The 24,150-nt window shown below is 41.4% G+C and overlaps 1 protein-coding gene across 2 annotated transcripts in view; it reads right to left on the bottom strand.

Annotated features, from left to right (window-relative positions):
• The window catches only part of SYN3 (synapsin III), a 206,236-nt gene extending 193,017 nt beyond the window's left edge, over positions 1 to 13,219 (bottom strand). Inside the window, exons 1-2 of one of the 2 annotated variants that reach the window (XM_027715078.2) lie at positions 13,092 to 13,219; positions 7,263 to 7,402 (exon numbers count right to left, since the gene is read on the bottom strand). The gene's annotated coding sequence lies outside the window, so the exon portion shown is untranslated. Of the gene's footprint in view, positions 1 to 7,262; positions 7,403 to 7,736; positions 7,808 to 13,091 lie in introns of those variants that run through there. The other variant, XM_027715080.2, reaches the window with a different exon arrangement.
• Between the last annotated feature and the right edge of the window lie 10,931 nt (positions 13,220 to 24,150).

The following is a 24,150-nucleotide window of genomic DNA, read 5'->3' as shown; positions in this document are numbered from 1 at the left end:
TAGCCATATGGGAGGAATGGGAGGAATTACAGTGCAGGAAGACATATGGAGCTGAAGTAAGCATTTTTATGCCTATAAGAGTAGATTGAAGACCAGACTGTTCATTTCAAAGAAATCTGGCAACTTCAATTTTTTTCTCCAAAACAGCACAATAAGTATTCCAAAATTTCTTGTAAATTTTGTTTCAAATATCCCATTCATTCACAGGCTTTCTTTTTCAAACAAATTTTCAAAGATGGCATTTCCAGAGCCTGTCTTACACCTGATGAGAGATGCTGCACTGATATATTGCTGGTTGACTACTTCTAACAGTCGAGTTGAAGGAGCATTATGAGGTCCTACTGTCACAAGTGCACAGCATGTTGCTGTTATTATTTATTCCAGTCAAGCAAAGATAGCCACAGAACTTTTCTGTCCAAAAGATGAAATGCCTCAGCAATGCTGAAACACGTTTTATATCCTCCTCTGATTGTTGCATTATTTTTAATGGAACATTTACCAAACAGCAATATTGCTTGCAAGTTAGCAGAACAGATAATAAAAACTCACAATGCTACTTTTTAAACTGGCAACTACCTCAGAAAGCAGGTAGTCAATTCCTTCCCTTCTAACTCAATCAAAATTCTCATCAACTCCAAAGGGATTCTTACTGAAATAAAAGAAGTTTGGGGGTTAGATAATCCCTCTCTCTGTCTGACTTCAGTGGAAGGCAGATGATCTTGGACAGCTGGCATGACTTTTGCAGGAGATATCAGACTGCACAAGGTCTGTGTCTGCCCTGGCTGACTAAAGGCACTGTCCTGCTCTTTCTGTGGGTCACACCTAAGGAGGGACAGTCTGACCCTGGGGCTCAGCAAAAGAGGTGGCACTTTCTTTCAACATAGAGGCATGACACATAAAGCCAGAGGCCCATGAACTGTGACCAAGAGTCAGAGACATCAAAGAATCTTCCCAGGAAAAGCCTTCCTGTACATTAATAGGAATTGTCAGCTCTAGCTCTTGACAGGCACCATCCTCTGCCTTGTGTTTCTTAGGAGCTGGTGCCTTGAATGGCCTCAAGAAACTCTCATACACTAAACTGGCCCTGTGGGGAACAGCGTGGGAAGCCCTGACTGAAAGGCTATGCTGAATTATTAAGGTTGCCCAGAGTAAACCAAGGTAAACTAATATGAATTCCTGTCAACTTCTTTCAGTTTTATTATAAAGCAGCACCCTCCCTACCTCGCCTACTCCTCTCTTTTCTGTCAAAAGAAACTTCACAAGGCTGCCGGAGTAAGAAAGCCTGCCCAAAAGATTAACTAAATACACCCAGGCCTATTTTAGATAGAAGCATCAAGCTAAATACAGCAGCCTTGAGCTGCTGGAGAGAGCGCAGTGTTTCATCCAACCCGACTTGCCAAAGTGCAATCAATGTTTTAGCTACTAGAAAGGGAAATACAGGCACTGAGTCTCATCTTTAAGCAGCAAAACAAAATCTTTGGGGCTAAAAAAGGAATAAATGCTTCCTAACTTGTCACATTATTTGGTTTTGTCAAGCCCACTTCAGAGAACAGCCACGTGCCAAGGGTGTTTCCCTGCCCACATGCTGAGTCCACAGCCTCTGGCAGCTAACTGTGACGGGCACAGCGCATGAGAGGTGTGTGTGGTGACTCAGGGACAGAAACACACAGTCCCATCGCCTCTGGAAGCATGTGATCATTCTTTATGTTGAATTTCCATTTTATTTTTCACTGCTCTAGAGCGGTGGCTCTAAACAACTGTGCTGTGCTGGTAAGTTGAGTGAGAAAACTCCTGGTTTTCTTGACTCCTTTCTCTGAGAAGAATCTGTATTTTCTAGTAGATTCCTCTGGAGTTTGTCAGCTTGTTCTGCAGAATCAAGAAAAAGTGTTTCTGCAGCCAAGAAGGTCTTTGGTATGTTCCTGGGCTACGATGCACTACAGGGCTGTTCAGCCTTACTCTAAACTCAGCAAAGTACAGATAAAAGTGGGGGAGAAAGATGACAGCATAATGGATATATTCATTGTATTATACAAAAGAAGACAATCACACAGGGCCAAGATACACTATATTAAAAAATAACACCTTTTACCTAAAAAGGGAGTGTTACTATATTTTAAACAACAGATTTTAAACGTCTGAATCATCTGCTGCTTTTTTGATTTTGCTTTTCTAATAGCTCTGTGTTAATATGCTTGTGTTTATGAACTTAATTTAGTGGTGGTGAAAGCCTATCAGTACTTCTAGATTTAAAGTATTTTGCATTGGCTACACAAGAGATATGATGTAAACATTTCTGGCTGTTTTTTTCCGCCAAGTTTGGAAGTCCTGAGTTGCATACAAGTGGGACTTTCTCCATTCACTTGGAAGGCAATCAGTTAACTGCCAATTTGACTCCAAATAATGTTGAACAGCTTTAGCTATCACTTTTACTACAAAGTGACTTATCAGTATCCTTTCTTAAATGGCTCTGTGGTTCCCAAGGTCTAGAACCAGCAAGTTAAAAAACTATATCCTTCTGTGTTTGTGCCATTGTCAATTAAAATGAAATTGTAAACTAAAATGTAGGGCTTGGGATAGAACAATTTTACATTCAAGGGAGCTCAACAAATAACCATTTTAAACCATGAAGGCCTTGCTGAAGACACTGGTTGCCATATTTTAAAAGAAGTTGGTATGTGTGTGCTTGCTCCTTTATATGAGACAAAATAAGGAAGCCAATGCTTTTCCATGGTTCCCAGTTGAAATATACAGGGAAGAAGAGCTGGCTCTGGCACGTGCTGAGTGCGGGAAATGAATTGGCCAAACCTCATAAAGTTCGGCAAAACCAAAACTTTCTTCTTCAAAACAGTAGGTGAACCCCTCTCTCTTACTTTGTACAGCTCTTCACCATTCTCTCCAGTCCTACCATTTTCCTCTCTATAACATGCACTCTGATGTCTTTTTCCAAGGCATAGGAAAATAACATTGTTGGTGTTCTTCAGACTGGAGTAAGGTACAGCACAGCAGTTGTCTGCCTTGGTCATAGCCCAGTCTGATAGTTTACAGCAAAATTTAATGTGCCTTTAAAAACTACTGCAGTTACTCTCTCGGAAGTTATTTGAAGGCAATATTCCCAGTTTCAGGAAGCCTAGAAAAGGGGTCTTTCCTACCCCATCCAATCCACTTTTTTCTCCCACTGCCTGCCATGCCAGCCCATCACAGGCTATCCTGGGAAGGAGACAATCTTTTTCTGCCCTTCATGTCACTCTGGTGGCAATGTAGGATTCACCCCTTTGCAATGGAGAGCTGCCATCAGGACAAAAGATCATTTCCACTGAAAGGCCACATCACAGATCCTTCCTCCTGCTTTTCCAAGGCCATCTCATTATTTTTTTCCCCTTTATGAGCAAGGTCTAGATTACAAGCACATGCCCTAGGCACCCTTTCCTGTGGCTAGTATAATCTGCTAAGGGCATCAAAGTCATTCAGCACCCTTGCTTCAGCATTTGATCTGCCCAGACACAGTAGGATTATTCCTCATTAAACAGACAATAGATGAGTGTCTGGAACATGATAGCCATTAATACAGACATCATTAGTTCTGCATAATCACTTAATTTTCCTTGATATCTGTATTATAAATATATATGAGTCTACAGTGCTGGACTGGTAAATGATCTGCTACAATTGCTAATCAAATCTCTGCTATTTGTCAGCATTCAAAAAAGCTCCTTGACATTTTCAAATCTCTAGATGAGGTAGGAGAATACCACAGCAGACCACAAAGGATGAGAAGAAGTGAAAAATTATCCAGAATGGAGAGAGGGTATGGCTTCCCCACTGCTTAAACAGAAAGGAAACCATTTCATCCCATAAATACAAGGCACATCTAAAACTGGAAGGTTTCCAATTCATCTCACCAGGCTGTTTGAAAACTTATGATCCAGGGCTTTGTACACCTCTGGGGACACAAGCCAGCCAAAACCACAGAGGCCTGAGGGGAGAAGAACAACCTGGGGTGAGTGAGGGGGAGGGCAAAGAAGTGACGTTGTTTGACAGAAAATGCTCTTACAACAGCTCTGAAAATGCCCTGGGTGGTTTGTTCAACATTTGGAGTTACCAGTTTCACCTACCAATAGATTATCAGATCAAGTTGCTGCAACTTTATCAGCTATTAATTGCATCTGGGCCAGGGAAGCTTTTTGTTATGCCCATCTGGGAATTCTAGGCTTATTTGCTTAGCTATTAAAGAGGTAGGAATGCGATTTTTAGCCTAAAAATGTCAAAAAAGAATGAAATATCCTAGAGTATCTACTGAAAAACCTGACACTGGAGAATTTCCAGACTGACTGAGAAGTGATCCTACACTCATATAGACAGAGCAGCATCCTTTGAGGGGAGAACACCACAATACAACACACCAGCCACCGTGCAATAAAAAACAAACTCACTTCTTCTTTCCTTTTTTTTTTTTTTTTAGGGGGGATTGCTGGAAAGTGCAATGTAAATGACATAAATAAAACAATTATTTTAAAATAATGAAAGTAAAAATCCTTATTACAGAATAGTTATGAAAGTTAAGGGCACTCAAATCCCATAAGAGCACTTGCTTGCACATGACATGTCACCATCTCCCCCCTCCAAAAAAAAAAAAAGAAAAAAATGGTACCCTTTCTAGGGAAGGAAGGGTGATCCAGAGGATGCAGTGGCTAGTTTGTTGTTTGTTGTAATTAGTGTTAACATCAATAAGGAGCACGAGTTTTCCATCCCATCGTGCCTCTCATTACTAGAGTACATAACCTCCTAACCTCCACCCAAGAAAATGATATCATTGAATGAATAAATCATCTGGACAATTAATGGCAAAAAGCGACCTCAGGTTTCCAGCACAGTGTCTGGCACCAGTGAATTGGCAATGACGTAACCTTCCCTGGGAATACGCTGGCGTTTTGCCCATTCCTGAGCCTCACTGTTGACTCTGAGGGCAGAAGCAAACAATGTAGTCACCCAACCGGCAATAACCGCTGCAAGCGAACACCAGCCTACTGCTGCTGCAAAGTCGGAGGGATGCTTGTCCTTCCAACTCCCTGGGTACATCTCCCAAGGAAGATGCATACCCCAAAACCAGCAAGTGCAAACGACTTCCTCTGTTGTGCAGAGAGACGGACTCTCCAGGTGTGCTGTGTATCTGCCCACTTTTTAGAAGGGAGAACCTCCCGCTTTGCCACCTGGGAGCTCTGCAGCCTTTTGGAGTGTGTGAATAAGCAAGTTATTTAAGTATTCCTATGTTGCTGGGGCAGAGGGAAAGAAGCTTATTATGCTGGGGAGTTTATTTTCAGACAGCCAGACTTGCTTTGCTTTGTTTCTTAGCTCACTCTGTTGCTGTTAGTGCTTTGAAAGCTGGAGTCAAACTCAACTGTGATCATGTTTTTTCTATCTTAAAGGACCCGAAGGATTAGAAAGGCATGAGAAATCAAGAGACAAAACCCTCCTAGCTTACAGTATGTGCCCTGTCTTAGATCTGTTTTTCAGTCAGTTATTCCAGGCGGCACGAGGAAAGCCTGCATCTATCTTACAGGAATCTGCAGCATGTTCCCTTTTTTATCACCAAATACAAATATCCTCTATAAGGTGGAGCATTTTTGTATCTGTACCAGGTGAGTGTCCCTGCAATCTCAGTTGGGGCATGTGTACAAGCTGTGAGACAGAGGGGGTCAGACTCAGTATGCCACCCCCTTCAGCACATCCCAGAGACTTCAGGGGATTTCATGGGCAGGGTGTAGACATGAGCATGGAGTTGCTCTCTGATGGGAATAGTAGTCATTCTCCCCACCTTCAGGCCATGAAGGAAAACCACAGAAAAGAAAGAACTTTGGGTAGAAAAAAGTTGACCTCTGATGAAAGAAATTTCATGTCAGGGAGGAAGAAGAACATTTTTTGGCAAACAGGTTTGGTTAATCCAAGATAATCCATTTTTTTGCTTCTCCCTGTGGGGCTTTCTCTTTTACTGCTCTTTTTGGAGGGAGCCTCTGATTATTGCTTTCTGAGCAAGCAGAAAAAGCATATCTCCCTCAACACTCATCATAAGAATTAGTTTCCAACAGAGATGAGGAGCATCACAGCATTCCACAGGTGAGCAATATCTTTTTCTCAACAATACTTTCCTCTGGATCCTGGCTTGAAAACAATGAGGTTGTAAAAACATATGAGAAGCAGCTAAAGCTGTTAATGCCTTATAGTGAGCTGTGATCCCTGCTCCAGTTAATGACCGGACTAAGATTACCTGCTTCAGGACAGCCCTGTCTTAAAGGCTTGCAAAGATGTAAGCTGAAGAAGTGTGATTATAACATCATTGCTTCAAACAACATTCCCTGTCTACATGGCTTAATGCCACTTACCACATTTGTAATTCATCTTCCCCCACCTGCCCTGTCTGTTCAGCAGTCACTTGTTATCAGAGCAGAGGCGATGAACCAAAAGGAAGGGCAGAGGCTAATTTGCTTGATGTGGTCCTTTTCTTCCAGATAACATTAATTAGTGGGCTCTAACCTTATCCTCGGAGATGCTCACCTTTTCTTTTCATCATTAAATGGGAAATAGCAAGTCTATGGAAACAACTATCACTCTAGCAGCAGGTACACAGGACAGTTTGAGCATCGATTTCTCTAACCAGTCAGATAACCTGTCCCAATTCCACCACAAATCCACCCCCCTTTGCTTTCCAGGTGTAGTTGGCGCAGCAGATAGGATTAATCCACTTTCGTACTCACTTGCACTCTCCATGTTAGAGAATCTGATTACACAGATTGCCTGCAATTTATCTCCACCTGTGATGACTAATGCTCCAGTCTGACCTCCTCTTTCCCATTTTAACATCTCACTGCAGATCCTATACATACACAGACAGATGCACACACACTTGCTCTGTTTTGTTTGCAAACAGCTTACTAAGAGCCTCGGCATCTTCATTTCCAATCAAACCAGAAAGCACTACGGTTTTCCCCGTTCTACTCATGAGGTGATTTCTCCCTTTTGTCTCCTCTCATTACATTTATACTGCTTAGGCTTCATACATTGCTGCTGGATCCACATAAACCCCAGGCATCTCAGTACAGACACTCACAGTGAACATGCAATGTTATATACCCCTGCAGCACACATAAAGACAAAGGCACACGCTACACACACTAAGCAAGTGCCACCACACGCATTCCTGTTCCCTCCAAACCTTACAGGAAAAAATTGCCTGCAGAGTGCTTTCCTATAAACAAAACCAGCCTTACCTTTCCTTATTCTGCTAATCCAGGGGCTCTGGACCGATCCGCTTTCCCTCCTGCACACAAGCTGCCAGTCTCTCCTGCTTCACATTCACAGCACACCAGCAGGATTCACCATCATCCCATTCTGCTGGATCCTTATCGCCCTATTGGCCAAAGCCAGACAGTAAATTCAATTAGGCTCCTCCTTATAACTATATTATCACAGGAACAGGAATGAATAATTTAGTAAAACAACAAGGGTGTGCAGGCTCTGGTGTCACAGACTTCACCCCGACTGTCAGGATTTTATCAAATAGAGGCAGATAAAGAAACCAGAATCTGTCTGTCACTCCTGAAAAGGAGACCTTAGATTACCCACTTGTATTTCCCATTCCATCCTTCTTGTCATCCTCCCCCTTAGCCATGGCATTCCCTTTATATCGTTGTACGTCCATTCCCATCCCACAACACAGTATTTCCCTGGTGAATGGTCATTACCATCTCAGTGGATGCAGAGATTTCTCCCCAGGTGAAGCAATACTGCAGCGCATCAAACACTTTGCCTGTTCCCTGAATGCAATCTATGAGAAAAGAATGAAACTGTTTTGCAGAAAGGAGTGACGAGACAAGCAGATCATAAGGAAAAGGCAGAGTCTGCCTTGTATGTCACAATGTCTTCTGTTCAGCAAGTGCGCTGTCAGTCCATCAGTTCAGACACCCACAGGATGCAAGCACATGGTTCCTGAAGGAGAAAGGTTCATAGATGCACTGCCCAGGGACTGTGATTTCACATGCTTGCTGTGGGAGTTTGAATCCTCACATCAAAAAAAATGCATCAAAGCAGCAATTTCCCCCCAGACCAAATGACTGAACCGTTCTGGCTTTTCTTTTTTTTCTGACCAGAAACCTGTAGTGACAAGTACCCACACATATATTTCCTAAGAATTAGTTTTCCCAAAATGAACACTGCTCTTTTTCCTCAGGTGATGCTTGGTTTAAGAGTTACAAAGCATTGAAGATTCCCTTAACAAGGTCACTTCTATCTAAGTCAAGCCTCTGGCCACTTCATTTGCCTGAAGAGTTTTACTGTTATGGGACCAATATTGGAAGTGGAGGAGCTCAGTGGGACAACCCATCCCAGCCCCAAATAGACCAAGAAGTCAAATCTTTTTAATGACCATTCACAGCAATATTGAGAGCTATTGCTAATACATGTCTGTGTACACAGTATTGACTAACAACCGTATCATTCCATTGTAACTAAAAAATAAATAAGCAGTATGAGCTGCTGTTCTTCCTCCCTTATAGGAGCCTGTGCCCCCTAGAGTCCAAGAACACCCTTTGCCCTCTGCTTCTGCTGTGCTAATATTTACTCAGTAGAGCCAATGCACCTACTATCGTAATGAAGAGAGGTTCAAATTTGTACTAAAGCCCAAACTCCTTCAAGCAGCTCCTATACCAGCTCTCATCTCCCAGGCCTGGTGGGCTGAGTAGCCTCAATCTGCCTCTAGAGGCAGTGGGGACACCAGGTTGAAGTCAAGTCCAAGAACCAGCAAAGCTACAAAGGCAGACCACTGGTGATGGATCAGAAGTTTTCCTAAAGGCAATGTCTTTCTTTAGGCACTGCCTTCATATTGAAATACTGGTAGAAAGCTGGGACAATGCACAGGGATTGCCACATTCTAAATTGCTCAATCTCTAAATAACTCAGCCCCAATATAGAATGGAGCCATGCTGCCTTCTCTGGGAGAATAGGGCACAGGAACAGTGGATGCTTTTGCCCTCCTCACCAAGTTCAAGGTGCTAAGGGGAGAAAAAGTGAGAGCCTTGACCAAGTTTTTGTCTTTGTTATGTATTTCTTTGCCATAGAAAGGGAAAAAACTGCCCTCTTGCTCCTGAAGATGCTTCACTTTTGAAGAATGGCAGCTGCTCTTTTCCTCCTCCTCTTTCCCTTGCAGCCATCTAAACTTTTAAGAGCTTTTGTGTTAAAGGAAACCCTGAATTATGCACTTGGTGATAGCTTCAGAGCAATTAAATTAAGCCGTGTGGCAAGTTGCCCAATGTCACTACCAAAGCTCAGGATGTTTTAGCATCATTTATTGAGGAGCTTTTACATGATGCTTACTTAAATCACAAAAAGAGAGCAAATTAGGCTGTTGCCATGACAACTTGAGAATCTGCTCAAAATTCTGAAGATGCTGGGGAGGGGGGAGAGCTCTTCAGTGGAGATCTTCACATCATGAATATGGCCCTTGGTTATCAAATCCCTTTCAAGTTAATTCCTAGCATCAAAGCCTCCCTAACAAAGGCTTTAATAATCAGGAGTAAAGCTTGGATAAAGAAGGCACAAACCAGCTCTGCCAGCTCTAACGTGAATTTCACTCTGGTGAGAGTTGCTGAGCTGAGAGGTCCACAGAGCAGTCACAGAGATGGCAGCAGTAGTACATGAACACACACGAGGCAGGGCGGAAGAAGTGGCAGGGGCTTCACTGTAGGCAGGCACTGAATGGAGAGGTAGATCCCGGCTCTGTGCTACAGTAAAGATGAATGACAATTTCCACAGAGTAGAGGGAGAGAAGGAAGCAGAGCCCTAGCCACTGCTGGTAGAAACCCTCTGGAAGTTGGAATAAGCTGAGCAAAGTCTTCTGTCAACCACAAGAAATGAATTAAAGCAAATAAGAGAACAAAATGGCAACACAAAAGGCGGAATCAGTGGTGTCAGAAGAAGCTGATGAACCAAGCAAATGGAAGACAGGCTTCTACAGTTCTTCTGCAGGAATCAAACCCTTGGTAGGATTGTTGAATATTTTGCATCAGAGCTGGTTTTTTGTGTAATTTTATTTTTTTTTAGCTGAACATCTTTTCTGTTGAAAGCCTTCTAAGAAAATCTCTATTTTAATAGAAATTTCTCAGTCAAGTCTTTTGGTTCTCAATTGCATTAGCTGAGGTATTTTTGGCTGAAAACAAAGAATGTTTCTTTGGAAAAATTCCAGAAAGTTTTGTAGATTTCATAGAAGATCTCTCCTTCCTCATAATTATTTTTGATCAGATAATTTGTTGCCAGTGGAAGCTTTGGTGTTCTCCTTTGAAATGAAAGCACAAAACCCTTTTGGATGGTAGGAACAATAAGTGGGAGCATATCCAAAATTAGGGAAAATTAAGCACCCAGGTAAATGAAATAAACTGTGAAAATTTCTCCCCCTCCCTCTGCATCCCCAAGTGAGAGGAACTGTGGTTAGTAATGAAAACAAGAAGCAATTGAGAAACTTAAGGAGAGATAAATGATTGTATTGTCGTGAGTGTTGTATTCCAAGTAGGATACTTGCCAAGGCAAAAGGGTACATATGATAGGGATCCAAAAGTTCAAGAAATCATGAAAAAACCCCTGCTAATAAAAACTATGCATTTTCAAGATATACGTAGTCTCATAACTAAAACTCTCATATCTGTTGTCCTGTTCATCTTTTAAGTCCCAAGACTGATTGTCAGTTTGCTTTACTTGGGATGCTGTGGCAATGTTTCAATACCTTGAGTTGTAAATGTTGACCTTTTGATGTAGTTTTTCTCCTTGTGCCTGAGTACCATATTTATAGGTTGCTAATAGTGTCCAACATCAGGTTGATTGTAACTGAACATAAAATAAGGCTTTAATTTGTTATCTACTTGCAAATGAGACTGGTTATTTCTTTTCATGCCCCCTCCCTGCAATTTTGCCAGAGCCTTTCAAAAAACACTTGTTAGCTAATCACATTGTAGCAGCAGGAGTAGATTAGGCTGCACACAACCAAGTAGGCTTATTTTGGACCCACAATACATGGCAGAGACAAGAGATTGAAGTGAGCTGTTTTTTTCATATTATGACACCCTCTTTAACAGCTGTCAGTTTGGCAAACACGCTCCGGAGATGGCGTAACAGCAGGAGAGGCATTCAAGGGTCAGGTTCGACAGAAATAAGTCTGAGGAATTTGAGGAATAAAGAACGGGGTGATAGAGAGATGAAGAATAGAACAATGCATAGCAGAACAGGAATGAGCTCTTTAGAAGTATCTGGGATGCTATTTTCTGAAGTGGACTGCATTTGGGACAAGCTGCATTTTACCTAGTCAGATTGAGGCATTATCCTGAGTCTTCAATGCTACTGCATATGTGTGTGGTGGTCTCTATGAACAGCATATTACCATCCCACTGAAAACATGTTTTTGTGTCCCAAACATGTTCTTAATTAAAATAATTTTTAATTCTTCAACAATAGTGACTTATTTAAATAAACTTTTCAAGACCTTCTAGCTATCATATCCTAACCCAGGGAAAGAAAAACATTTTTTTCTACTGGTATTCTTTACTTAACTTCAGTAAGTAAAAGTGAGGAGTGGCTGAGGGAGCTGGGGTTGTTTATCCTGGAGAAAAGAATGCTCAGGGAAGACCTTATAGCTCTACCGCTACTTAAAAGGAGGTTGTAGCAAGGAGGGGTATGGTCTCTTCTCATGTAACAAGTGACAGGAGAAAATTGGGTAGGGGAGGTTTAGATTGAATATTAGGAAAAAAATTTCTTCATTGAAAGGGTTGTCATGCATTGGAACAGGTTGCCTAAGAAAGTGATCAAGTAACCTTTCCTCGAGGTACTTACAAGAAATGTGTATATGGTGCTTAGGGATATATTCTAGTGGTGGACTTGGCAGTGTTAGGTTAATGTTTGAAATCAATCTTAGAGGTCTTTTCCAACCCAAATGACTCTATGATTCTACAGTTCAGTAACACTTTTCTATAATTAGTTTGTTTGTTGCAGTGACTTTGAGCTATCTCAAACACAATAGAAATATGAGGCCTTAAGAAGCCTTGTTTTATCCCACTATGCCATTCTAACAGAAGAAAATGCAAATATCATTTTTTCCCACGAGGCTCCTTGCGTGCTATTACAACCTATGTAATAGCAATAAACTTTTAAAATACAAGTACATTGCTTTTTCACCAGATCCCATGCCATGTTTTGCATGGCACTGTTTCAAGGCTCTGGAAGTTTCCAAGGCAAAAATAGTGCTCTTGTTTATCAATAGGACAGGTTTCTTCCTCCCAAAGACTAGAAAAAAGAGAGACCTGCCTTAAGTCCATGTCAGCATAGACAATATCCCAATGGTTACGGCACCGATTTAGGATGCAGGAAATCGAGGGCCCAAACCTGAACAAAGCAAACAGGATACTCACCTCTGGGTCCTCCCCAGGGCAGAGAGTAATGACACCAAGATTTTATCAGCTATTTAGAAGAGAGACTATTGTTATATCTCCTACAGAAGTTATTTTACTGTACAGAGACTCCTGCAACATTGGGCCATAAGCTGAATGGATGAGCAATGGCCAAGATGCTCATCAGAAAGTAAGACTCATTTTGGTAGTTTGTAACTCACAAAGCACAGCTTTGACTTCTTTCTCTCACATCCCCGTTGCCTCTGAGACTATTTTCATCCAAACAACAAATCCTACACTGTACATATTTAACTGGAGATGGAAACTTCCACATTTTTGTTTCTTTCCTTTCTTGAATTAGAACAACCTACATCATCTTCCAGAGTTTCTAGCCATTTGACAATTGGGGAAAACATCGTGTACAAAATCTGAGGCTAAACATCATGGTCAGAAGGGACAGCTGAGCTGAACATTTCTTTGGCTTCCTTTAAGCCAAGGGGCACTGGTCAATCACACAGGGTAGCTAACACAACACAGGTCAGCTTTGTGCACTGATCAAATCTCTTTTCTTACCTGACTTGTTCTGTCTGGAGAAGAATAGTTCTGTCACTGCCGAAGGATTCATTTTAGAGTGAAACTCATGTAAAATTAAAGCAGAACCATGATTCTTACCTTTGGCAGACAATCATCTAAAAAGGGCCAATGCAGATGACCTATTGCGATTGAGTAGCTCAAGAGAATCAAGATCTGATTTGGCCAATCGGCTTGCTACAGAAAATCTGCTTCTTCAGATGCCTCCATGTTCTCACATTCTTCTCCGCCTCCTCCTCCTCCTCCCTCCCCTGGTTGCCAAGCAACTACAAAAAGGACCAGAGAGCATGCTGGAGGAAACCACCTTATAGGACACTGCATGGGTTCATTTCAGGTTTTTTTTCCCTAGGAAATGCTCAAGGGCAAAGTGGCCTTAGCTTTAGAGGCGACATCTCACTGTGAAACATTGCTTTGCATGAACATGGGTTGTGGGGCAAGTGATGTATATCCATAATAACCAAAATAAATGCCTTCAGAGACTCCAGTCTTGCTTCTGATTGTTTTCCGTGGCTCAGCTGCTCTCCATCAATCCCTCAGATCAATAGTCTAAAGAGCTCAAGGTAGGAGTTATCAGCTTGTACAGCAGATTTCCCAATCCCAGATACCCCATACGGTTGTTGCACTGTCTCTGAGGATCACTGCTCTAACTGACCACCTTTACAGCACTGACTTAGCACTGTGTCCCGTGGGGTTAACGCAAGAGAAATGCAACATTTTTGACAAGAAATGTGCTTGCTTATAAAAGCTCAGGGACTTTTGGATGAGGAGTAAGTGAAATCAGCCACTAGACAGTGAAATGGAAAGCCCTGTACTGGATTCCATGCAGCCCCTTGGTGTGGGAGGGGCTGTCTCATTCTCCCAGGTCTATCTATCTTCCTAGCTAGAAGGTTTATAACAAGGTTTATGACTGAGGGATAAACCTCAAGTATATGAATAAACCCCCACTGGGCTCTGATGGTTTGAGCTGCAAAAAAGAATACCTATGCCCTGAAATTACATCATCAGTAATTCAAAATACAATTTAGGTTAAAAAAATGGTGGCATCAACTAAACACATGTATAAAGTCAGGTAAAAAAATACCTGGAAGATTAGACATACCCATGACTTTACTTTCAAAACAGGTTTCATTTGCAAAGTCTTATCTTGTCTAGGACTGAATCTAACAAGGAAGAGAAGAAAAGAGACTCTTTCAGAAACTTTAATATTACTTTTTGTTTTCTGTAATCACATTGAATTCTCAATGCTTTTCAGTATTTCAGGCACATTTTTGAGACATATTATGACACAACAAAATCTGGTTTATCACCCACCTCCATATATCATGGCAGGAAAGCCATCTTTTCTAAGCAAAGTTTTCCATTTCTATTACCTATTGTTCTGCCTAAAACAATAAAGGTTGTACCCTGAGGGTATTCAACCTAACAGTATTCACTGCAGACTCTGAAGTCACGGTTTAGGACCATATCTTCTTACCCCTATATCCCAAATATCTCGGAAATTTTCACATTTTTCCCAAGAACTCTTCTTCCCTCCCTGACCTTCAGAGTAGCCGCTTGCTATTTCTGTACAGCCCACAGAAAATTAATTATTACTAAGTGACCTAGTCATAACTAGACCCACATATTGCTCCAGTGGAAAGGAAAAGTGCTTTTTCTTTCCCCCATACACCTCAACCAAGGTTGAGTTTTACTAGCAATGTCATAATTTCACAACTGCAAGGGTCCTACCCTGGGTCCTACAGTTCCTGTTTGAGCCTTTTCATAAACAACTGCATCCAGCCTTCAAGTTTATCCCTCATATCAGCATAAGAGGAGGTTTCTCCTTCAGTTCTCTAGCAGTGCAATACAGGTAGTTATTTTTTGTTGTTGTTGTTGTTTTTGTTGGTTTATTTGCTTTGCTTTTTTTCCTGGCACATACAAGCTCACATTTTGGCTTGTTGTCTTTTTTGCTGAGGTTTGAAGTCTAAAGCAGTACTGTTACAAAATCTCAATAATACTTCTGCAGTTTTGGGAGTAGAAAATTGAAGTTACAGTTATTAAAAAAAGGAAACTAGGATTTAGGAATTTTTTTTTCTGAATTGTTCATTTTCTCCTTTAAAAAAACTTTTAAATGTATTAGAAAACAAAACAGATGTTCTGATTAAGGTTCATTTCAGCTTTTTAACATCAAGGTTAAAAATACTATGAGAAAGGTATGGATGGGATTATGAATATGGGCAACTAAACCTTGCTGTTTTTTTAAAATGGTCTATCCTTTTACTGGTTGTAGAGAGGAAGGTCTTAAAATAAGTAAGTGTGGTATGAAATTATTTCCTTGAAAGAAATGGATTGGCAGGATGGATGGAAATATTTTTCTGCATGACACAAAGACTTCAGCTACACGCTCTTCTGCAGCAACATTAGCCAGTGTGGCCTAGCTGGGCTCTGGACAGAGGCATATTTGACATTATCACAAAACACAGGGCATTGCAAAGGACAGGCTGAGGGAAGAGGAATGAGGAGGGAGTATACAAGGGGATAGGGGGGGAAATTGTGAAGGGAGGGGAGCGGTGAACAAGTAGAGTGGCAGGCAGGTGATGTGGAAGGAATCTGGTATAGCCATGCAGGTTTCTCTTGCTTGAAGTGGTTGAAGTCTTGTTCTGTGTGGAAGAAAGGTGAGGGAATAAATTCTTTCATGAATGCAAACATCCTAGAGAAATGTTTCAAATAGCAGTCTGCAGTGGGCAAGAAACATTTAAATACAGCTCACTTAGCAGGGGTACAGGAATCAAATACTCTTAAGGCTTTAAAATTAAACCACATAAAATGTTAACAGAAAAGTCATGTTTTAATTTAGAATTACTCACTGAGTGATAAAGAGGGTCAAAATACGAACATGTTCCTTAACACTGATGGCTAAATGCTTTTCTCTAAGCATGTTAAAAGAGAAGGAGACAGCAGCAGAAGGCTGGAATGAATTTGAGAAAACTGGATGTATGCTACAGCACCTGACAGAATTGCTAAGACCAAATGGCACAGCCAGTGCAGGCCTTGACCACTATTTCCACTCAGTACCTTTGGTATCTCCTCCGGAGTATTATAAAAAAATGTGCCTTCACAGTAATTTTGGAACTAGCCTGCTCTTCTTTGAGGATAATTTTTCTGGGATTGCATAAATCAGAGTAATCCCTAACATTTCTTAGGCTATGTCTTTGAAGCACCCAGCTCCATGTGAGAATACCTTCAGGTCTATGCACTATTCCAGCTGCCTTGTTGTGTGAGTGGCAGGGTCAGCCCCCTTAGCTCAGGTGTTCCTGGTCCAGCTGATGCTGCTGCTGTAGCCCCAGTCCTGGTATCCACAGCATGGTGCTCCGTGCCATGCAAGTACAATTCCAAGTTCTCATAAGGCAGCAGCTCTGGCTTTAGGGACTGTGGCACAGATTAAGACTGTCTACAACCTTAGCAGTAAAAAATGGGCTATATGTTATGTCTATAAAGCATTTAAGTGAGGGGTAATGATACCTCATAAATTTTTGCTGGTTTTCACCAGTACTACCCCACAAGTAGACTTAAGCAAAACCACGCAGTAATCCCGCCTCCTGAACAGGAGAACACTTCCCTGTCTACAGCACAGACAGACTTCGCGCAGGTCTCTACCATGAGTTCTTCCCTGTTTCTTAACTGTTTCTACTTCTGCTCCTGCCTAAATGACACAATGACAAAAAGATGGATGTCTTTTCATATTCATGAGTTTTAAATTTATATTTAAGATATAATTATCTCTCCAGCTTCTTATGTTTTTTGATTGAGTGTATCTGGACAGATTAAAGATTTCTATACCTTCCAGACCCAGGACTCTTGGCCAGATATCCTTAGACATCTCAGTCAAATGCTGTTTTCCACATAAGCTTTTATCTTCTCCAGTCAGTAGGTTCTAAGGGACCCCACAGAGAAGGAAATACAACACCAAGAACCCCAAATGCTGTAGCTATAGCACCTGCCCTTTCTTTGTGTACATTGCCAGGCAATCACTGCCTGTTCTGTTATTCCACATAGGACTTAGAGCAGAAGTTTAAAACCACTTTGCAATATACTGCCAGTGCAACTACATAGTAAGCATTACCAGTAAAACACTCAGGGAGGTTTATATTTTCAGAAAAGAGCTGCAACAATTTATATGTGTTGGGACTTCTTCTCCATACATATTTGTGGGGTCTGTTTACTCAAATAAAGCAATGTGCGAAATTCAACAGACACAGAACCTCAGAGAAGTCTTCTGTCTGCTCTAATTAAAGAGAGAAGGAAAACACACAAGGATTCTTTACTGCAGCAAAAGTTAAAAGGATCAACAGTAACGACTGTGGGTTGATGAAGCCTCTACATTTTAATGAATTATGACATGTCTTTAAGTCCTCCAGGCTTTTAGATCACTACAATACAAGGAAGTTCACTGTGGTCACTAAACAGATAGATACTGTCCCAGATTATGGACTGCCAGTTCTAAGAAGGAGAAAACCAAAACAAAACATCTTCTGCTTCAACGAAGAAGAGAGAAAAAAATACAACACCTTTTTTCTCTTTCTTTTTTTTTTTTTTAGAAATTATGAAAGTGAGGGCAGAGCAGCCCTCACTCTGAATTGAAGCTCTCTGGTTCTAATATATAAATCGCAAGATAGAAATAAAGAAAAAGTCAAGTATCAGGAATGTCAGTTAGGAAAAAATAAGCTTACCTGTGCAAAAGGGAGAGATTCATATGCAAGTAGAACCACTATGCTTTCCCATATTCCCTTCCATGTTTGAGTTGAGGGTGGATTTGTTTGCAGTATTTAAAGTTCCTTTTTAATGAGTTGTGTGAAATCTGGCAGACACATAACCCCTTTGAACTACAAAGCATTTCCTGCATTAATAAAGGAAGAAAGAAAGCCAAGAATTAATTTATTACAACACATTAATTACTGAATGAAATAAAAGTTCAAACAATCAGTAGAAACCACAAGGGTGAGGTAAAGGTGAGAGAAGATAAAATATGCACATTCTGCTTTGGTAGTGGCCAAAATGGGTCCATTAGTACCAAACAAAAATGTAAGAAATGCAGCTGGAGTTTGTTATTGCAGAAGAAAGGAATTATATTGAGGGAACTTCTAGAAGACTTTTCCTTTTGATAAAGAAACCTATTCCAACCTTATACAAAGGGAGCAAAAGCAAAGTTGAATAACCATGGCTAACAAGAGCGAGTGGATAGGTATACAGAATTGCACATCTTGTTCTGAGACAGGTATATCACACATCAAAAGGTCAGTTGGAGACTTGCCATAAAGGGGAGTGAATTAAAAAAATACACAAAAAACCAAGGAAACCTTGCCCTCTGAAACAAGGCTTTCAAATGGTATGTTGCAAAAATGTGTGTGCATGTGTGAGCAGGAGGTATGTGTGTTTAAATACAGAAGGTACACAACTGAAGGAAGTGGTGAAAATGTCGTTACTACAGAATGAAAAGAGAACACAAGCATTTGTGTGCTTGTGTATGCACAAGTGGAGTTGAGGTTCTTCTCTTGCAGTGCATATTGGAATACCTCCCAGAGGCAAAGCAGCAGAGAACTGCATCCTACACATCCAAGCATCCCAATGTTCATCACTGTTATCCCCAGTTAAATCAAAAGTCTCCACTTAAACAGGGGATAACAACAATCTTGCCCAGAGCTCAACATTTTCAGTCTTGCATTTACTGCCTGTTGCCACAGTTCTGAGACCAGAAAACAGTATTGCATGGTATGTACTTTGCATATGATGTACTGCATACAATGGCAGTCACAAGTCTTTGTAGCTGTACTGGTGCTCTGTCCTGGCTGATGACCAGGAAGAAGTCACTCAGTACTACTTTTCACATTTTCATTTAAAGGTTCACTGGGAAAAAGCCACAATACTGAGTGTTGGGATAGCGACTGACTGCTTTAGTTACCTGTAAGGTGGTCTGCAAATCTTTTCACTGGACACACGAGATGAATATTTGTGTTCTTACTTGTATGTCTGTGCTTCTAGATTTCCTCAAAAGAACCACGACTTTACATTAAGAGTTGTGGGTGATAAAGACTGTGAACCCACAGAACATAAACCAGAGCTACAGGTGGAAGCTCTCATGTGCTGCAATGCTACTAACATTGCCCTCTGTATGAAGAGTCAACATTAGATAGAGTCCTGTTGTGAAGGATGTCTTTGGCACTTGTTTCTGGATATCCCACATGGTAACATGGAGTACAAATCTCTTGCTCTGAGAAATAAAGGACGACATGAGACTGTTAACAGCAAAAAGAAATGGATCAACTGAATGCAAGACTGAGATACTCAGAAGATACAAACAGGGAGCAGGTTTGCTCTGAAGGTGATCACATCTCCTCTCCTGCTGCTTGGGCAGTGCAGAACATCTTAATGATCACACAACACAAATCACAAGCTGCAGAGACAGCCTTAAGAACTCCAGCATCCTCGGCAGTGCTCACCCAAGCGTGTTTGTGAGGACAGCGTTTCCTGGAACTGAAATGCTGCTCCCTTCCCTCGCAGCTCTCCCACTCAAAGCACTGCAGGTTGTTTTGTGAACAGCATCATTCACTGCAGGTTGCACTTGCCTAAGGCTGGAAATCCATTTCCCCCCCTTCTCCCTCCTCCCAGCCTGCTGCTAGTTTTGATGGGATATTTTTCTCCCCACATTAGCCTGCTCTCTGTTTCCCTCTTTTCCCGAGCTGGTCCTGTTTCCTCCTCCTAATTATTCACGCAGGAGAGCAGATGGCAGGGGGAGTGGATCTCTCATTCGCTAGCTCGTACAGACAGGAGGTTTTGTCACACAAAGGGGGAATAATGCCAGCTGCAGAAGAAAGCAAGATATTCCAGAGCCTGGTTCCTAGCATCCTCCCTACTCTTTGTTCTTCGTTCAAGCACGATATATTTTGGGAAACACCATTCAGTTCTCAGTATGCATTTATGTCAGTTACATCACATCATGCTTTTTCTTTCTTGTTTTAAAATTTTAATTAAGCTGAGAAAACAATTCACAGTGTATCATTTCTCAAAATGAGCACAGATTTTTCACCTCAAGAAATAGCAGTAATTCAATAATCACAAACATTTGAGAGCACTGTTTTCAAGTCTGCAGTGGACGCATCAGTAGCCCTCTGCAAAGGTTCCATAATCAGACCATGCAGGTCAGTTGTGATGAGGTAAGTGGGACACAGGCAGGATCTTTCTGACCTGAGGGGAGGACATTCCTATGTACATCTTGCTTGCAAACTGCACTGAGGTACTCACCAACCATCCCTACACCTGGTTCAGTGATGAAGGCATTGCTGGAAGTGTTCCCAATAGGCAGACTGTACAAGCCATGCTGTTTTGTCGTCCAGCAGTATTTACAGTCACAGAATTAGGCCACTCCATGCCAGTTGGCCTCAGTATCCAGGGAAAGTCCTGGACGTGTATAATTTATTAGACTGGATGTAACTCTGCTACAAATACCTACACAACTCTCTCAGGTTTGCTGGCCCAAGTGACCTTTTTATCTGAGTGCCAAATTGTTGCCACTGGAATGCAGCTGCAACTATCATTGATACAGCTTCTGTTGCAGCTACTACCATGATCAAAATAAAATGCAGACGAGAATATACATATACTTACCCAGCTCTTGCAGCCTGACCAGCTCTAGCTGACAAACCACTATTAGAGACTTCCCAGCAAAGTTACTGTTGTAGCTTCACGGATAAAGAACAGCAATGCTTACATGAAGTCTTTCACTGAAAATTTTGCCTGGTAGGTTCTGTAGCAATAACAAAGTGCAGTCACCTTTTGATTTATAGAGCCATTCCATGGGTACCCCAAGAACAGGACAGAGAAGTCATTGGTAAAGGCCACTGGGGTCTGTGCTTTTTTAATTGAAGCAACAATGCTGTCTTTGATTGCTACAGAAGTACTGCCAGACTTTCAGAGTTTTTGCTGGTTTTCAGAAAGCCTGAACTGAAATGACCTTGCTGAAAACTATATGCAACTGAAAACAGCTATTCAGAAAGAATGGACAAGTCAAGCAAGTCCAGATTTTAATCTGTAGTTTCAAAAGTTTCTCTCATGCTCTAAATTAAGGTAACTACTGAGGTGTAAATCAACAGAGCTGCAGTGGGGGAAAGCTGGTGAGAGAGGACATGCCTGATGTTTATCACACTAAAGTGAAATCTCTATTTCAATTTTATGTCAGGAGAATGAGCAGCAGGAGTCAATGGGCTTCCAAACAGCAAATGTACCAGTTTATCAAGGCAAGTCTTGTAGAAAAAAAGACAGCAAAGAGACATGAGGGGAAAAAAGCCCCCCGTGACAAAGTAATTTAAGATATTGTCTTCAGACATTAGAAAAAATATAATTAAATCTCTTACTAATGCAAATACCATTTTGCTTCTGTTTGTCATCAGTGATGCTAGACTTTCAAGGTAACACAGACAAAGGAAACTTAAGAAATGTGTTTTCGTTACATGTCTCACAGACAAAAGCTTTGGCAGTTTGAGCAGAAATAGGAGGAATTAGAACATTCTCTGGTTTCATCATATGTAATATGCAGTACATGTACCTCCCTTCTAGGATGGTTTCTTCATCACTATAAAACTTAGATTACTGTGGCTGCAATTGCAGCATATCTCAAGTTGGGAGGGACTCATAAATGTACTTACTAATCAACTTCTCTTTAATTGGGTCCCCGCCATGAGTAATCGAGGTGTGACTTTTGCCGTGAAGCCAGTTAATAAATCTTTTTTTCACACTACAGTAGATGAAGTGCATTCAAAGAAGGTAACTGTAAGAAAGGCAGACTGAATAATCCTTCATGATTCAACAGGGAAGCATGGACTCAGCTCAGCCATATTTATGGTTTATCAGTCATACAATAATCAATCAATCCATCAATGAGACATTCAGTCCCCTGAGCCCAAATGCATGATGGACTTCTTAACTGCTTTGGACTCATGCCTTCCAGTCCAGTTTAAGTTGAGACTTGGCCGAACACTTCACAGTATAACTGTTTTGTTGAATTGGGAATTTAGCCACGGGATTATGAAAAGAAGTTTTTTGTCCAGTACTGTTGTAAACATAAAACCTGGCCTTGTGTAAAGCTGTTTACTGCAATAAAGACATGGAAGAACATCAACAGTTTTCGGAGTCAACTAGGAGGTTCCTCTGAGCAGTTTTAAGTTATATTTACAGAGCAGAGTCTTGAGAAACCATTCTGAGACACTCGCTTAGGGTTATTCCAAGCATTCAAGCCCAGTCACATTAGTACCCAAAACAGCTTTCCAGTCCTATCATCATTTGCTATTTGTAATAGCTGCAGGCAACCCCATGCCACCCCCTTGCTACACTTTTATAACTTGGATTTCCTCCACCCCCACTCCCAACTGTTGTTGACTCACTGTCAGGGTTTTTCTTCCAGTTTGCTGTAATTGCTTTATGCTGAGGCCCTCTTGATCTGTCAAGGATGTGTAAGTGGGGGAATTTCTTGACAGCTCTGAGGCCACAGGTCTCTACCTCCTGGCAAGCAGGCATGGGGGAATCAGATGGACAGAGGTGTTGGGCCAAATCTCAATTCCTTTTTACTGAACACCATTTTTCCTGCAGCAGCACCACCATCACTACACTTTACATAACCTGACAGAAGCATTTTAAACATACTGTCTTCAGGCAGCACAGCCCTGAGCACAGCCACATCGGCTTTCACCCACTGTTTCCTCAAATATTGATAGTTTGAAGGTTACCATATGTTTATACTGGCTCATGGCAATGACCAAGGATCTTTAGAAATTTCATAACTTGTTAATGAAACAGATATTCTGTTTGTCACTAATCAACTCACATGGTTCACCCAACCAGCCTCCTGCCTGATGTCAGATGCTGAGGTTTCCCTAGCCAACCTTCCAGCCATGAAGGTGACAGCACTTCAAACTCCACAAATCTCTGGGCTAGCTTTGTTGTGTGAATGCAGTTAAAGCTGGGCCCAGCAGAACACACCAAGTACCTGCTTCCCTTTGTATTGCACAAATCGCTTACATTAACAGTTCCTGTGATGTCATTTTGCCATTCAGTGTAAGAGTTGTTTGTGAAAATGGATTAGTTCTGTGATTGGCAGTGCTCACAGCATACAAGAAGAGAGATTTGATAGAATTTGAAGTCTGTGGTGGTTCAGAAGGCAATTTTGATGTGCACCTAAGCTTTGGCAAGACATTCATTTCTGGCCATGTAATCTGCATTGCAGTCAGTATTAGAAGAAAAGGAATAGATGAGTGGGTGTAATAAGGCAATTGCTAACGGGGTGTGCAAACATAGAAGACACTTTTATGTTCTAGCTTGAAAGATTTTTATGAGCAGAAATAAGGAGGTACAATCTACAGCAATAAATAAGTTAACATAAAAGAAACACTAAGCCTGTTTGACTAGATTACAGACATGCTCCTATTAGAGAGCAATGTTGGCATTGAACAGTACACTCACATCACAGGGGATTTTTCACCCCCCATGACACTAAGATTTGTTATAACACCCAATAAATTTGATTTTTCTTATTGTGACTTAGAGGCTGAAGACCTTATATTGAGGTAACAGCACAGGGTCTCAGGAATTGTCTGGACTTGTCCCAGTGTGAGTTTATTTTAGGATATTCTAGCAACAAGGAAACCAACTGTTACTTATTTCTGTTTTATTCTCACTTTAGAGTAGTAACAAATAGTTTTTTCTACATAGACTGCTGTGTCATTTGCACCTTTCCCCACCTCTGTGCTATCAGTAATCTGCTTTCCTAAGGTTTCCTGTGCAAGACTTGCTAAGAAGTAAGAGGCACGGCACTGTGCTACTTACCACAATGTCCTCCAGTGTGCAAAGTAACGGGACGTGAAGCAGGGAAAGCAAAGAAGCTTGTTGGTGTATAGACATTCTCAGCAGATGACCATGCAACCCTTGAGGTTCCACCTTTGCTCCAAACAGGAGCATAGCTCTGCTTCCCTTGCCACTCCTGCTGGCAAGCGTTGCAGTTGCACTTTGCTACCTGCAACACACAATACTCAGTAGGTTTATTACTAACAATATATTGGGTGAGCAGCTCCTTCCCCCTGGCTGCCTAATTTACCTCCTTTAATACAAACGCCTC

This window comes from Pipra filicauda, unplaced genomic scaffold (assembly GCF_003945595.2).
Source record: "Pipra filicauda isolate LSUMZ 115617 unplaced genomic scaffold, ASM394559v2 scaffold201_size1378038_pilon, whole genome shotgun sequence".
In the NCBI taxonomy this organism is placed as follows: domain Eukaryota; kingdom Metazoa; phylum Chordata; class Aves; order Passeriformes; family Pipridae; genus Pipra; species Pipra filicauda.
Note: the sequence above shows the minus strand (reverse complement) of the source record. Positions and strands in the feature narration are given on the sequence as shown.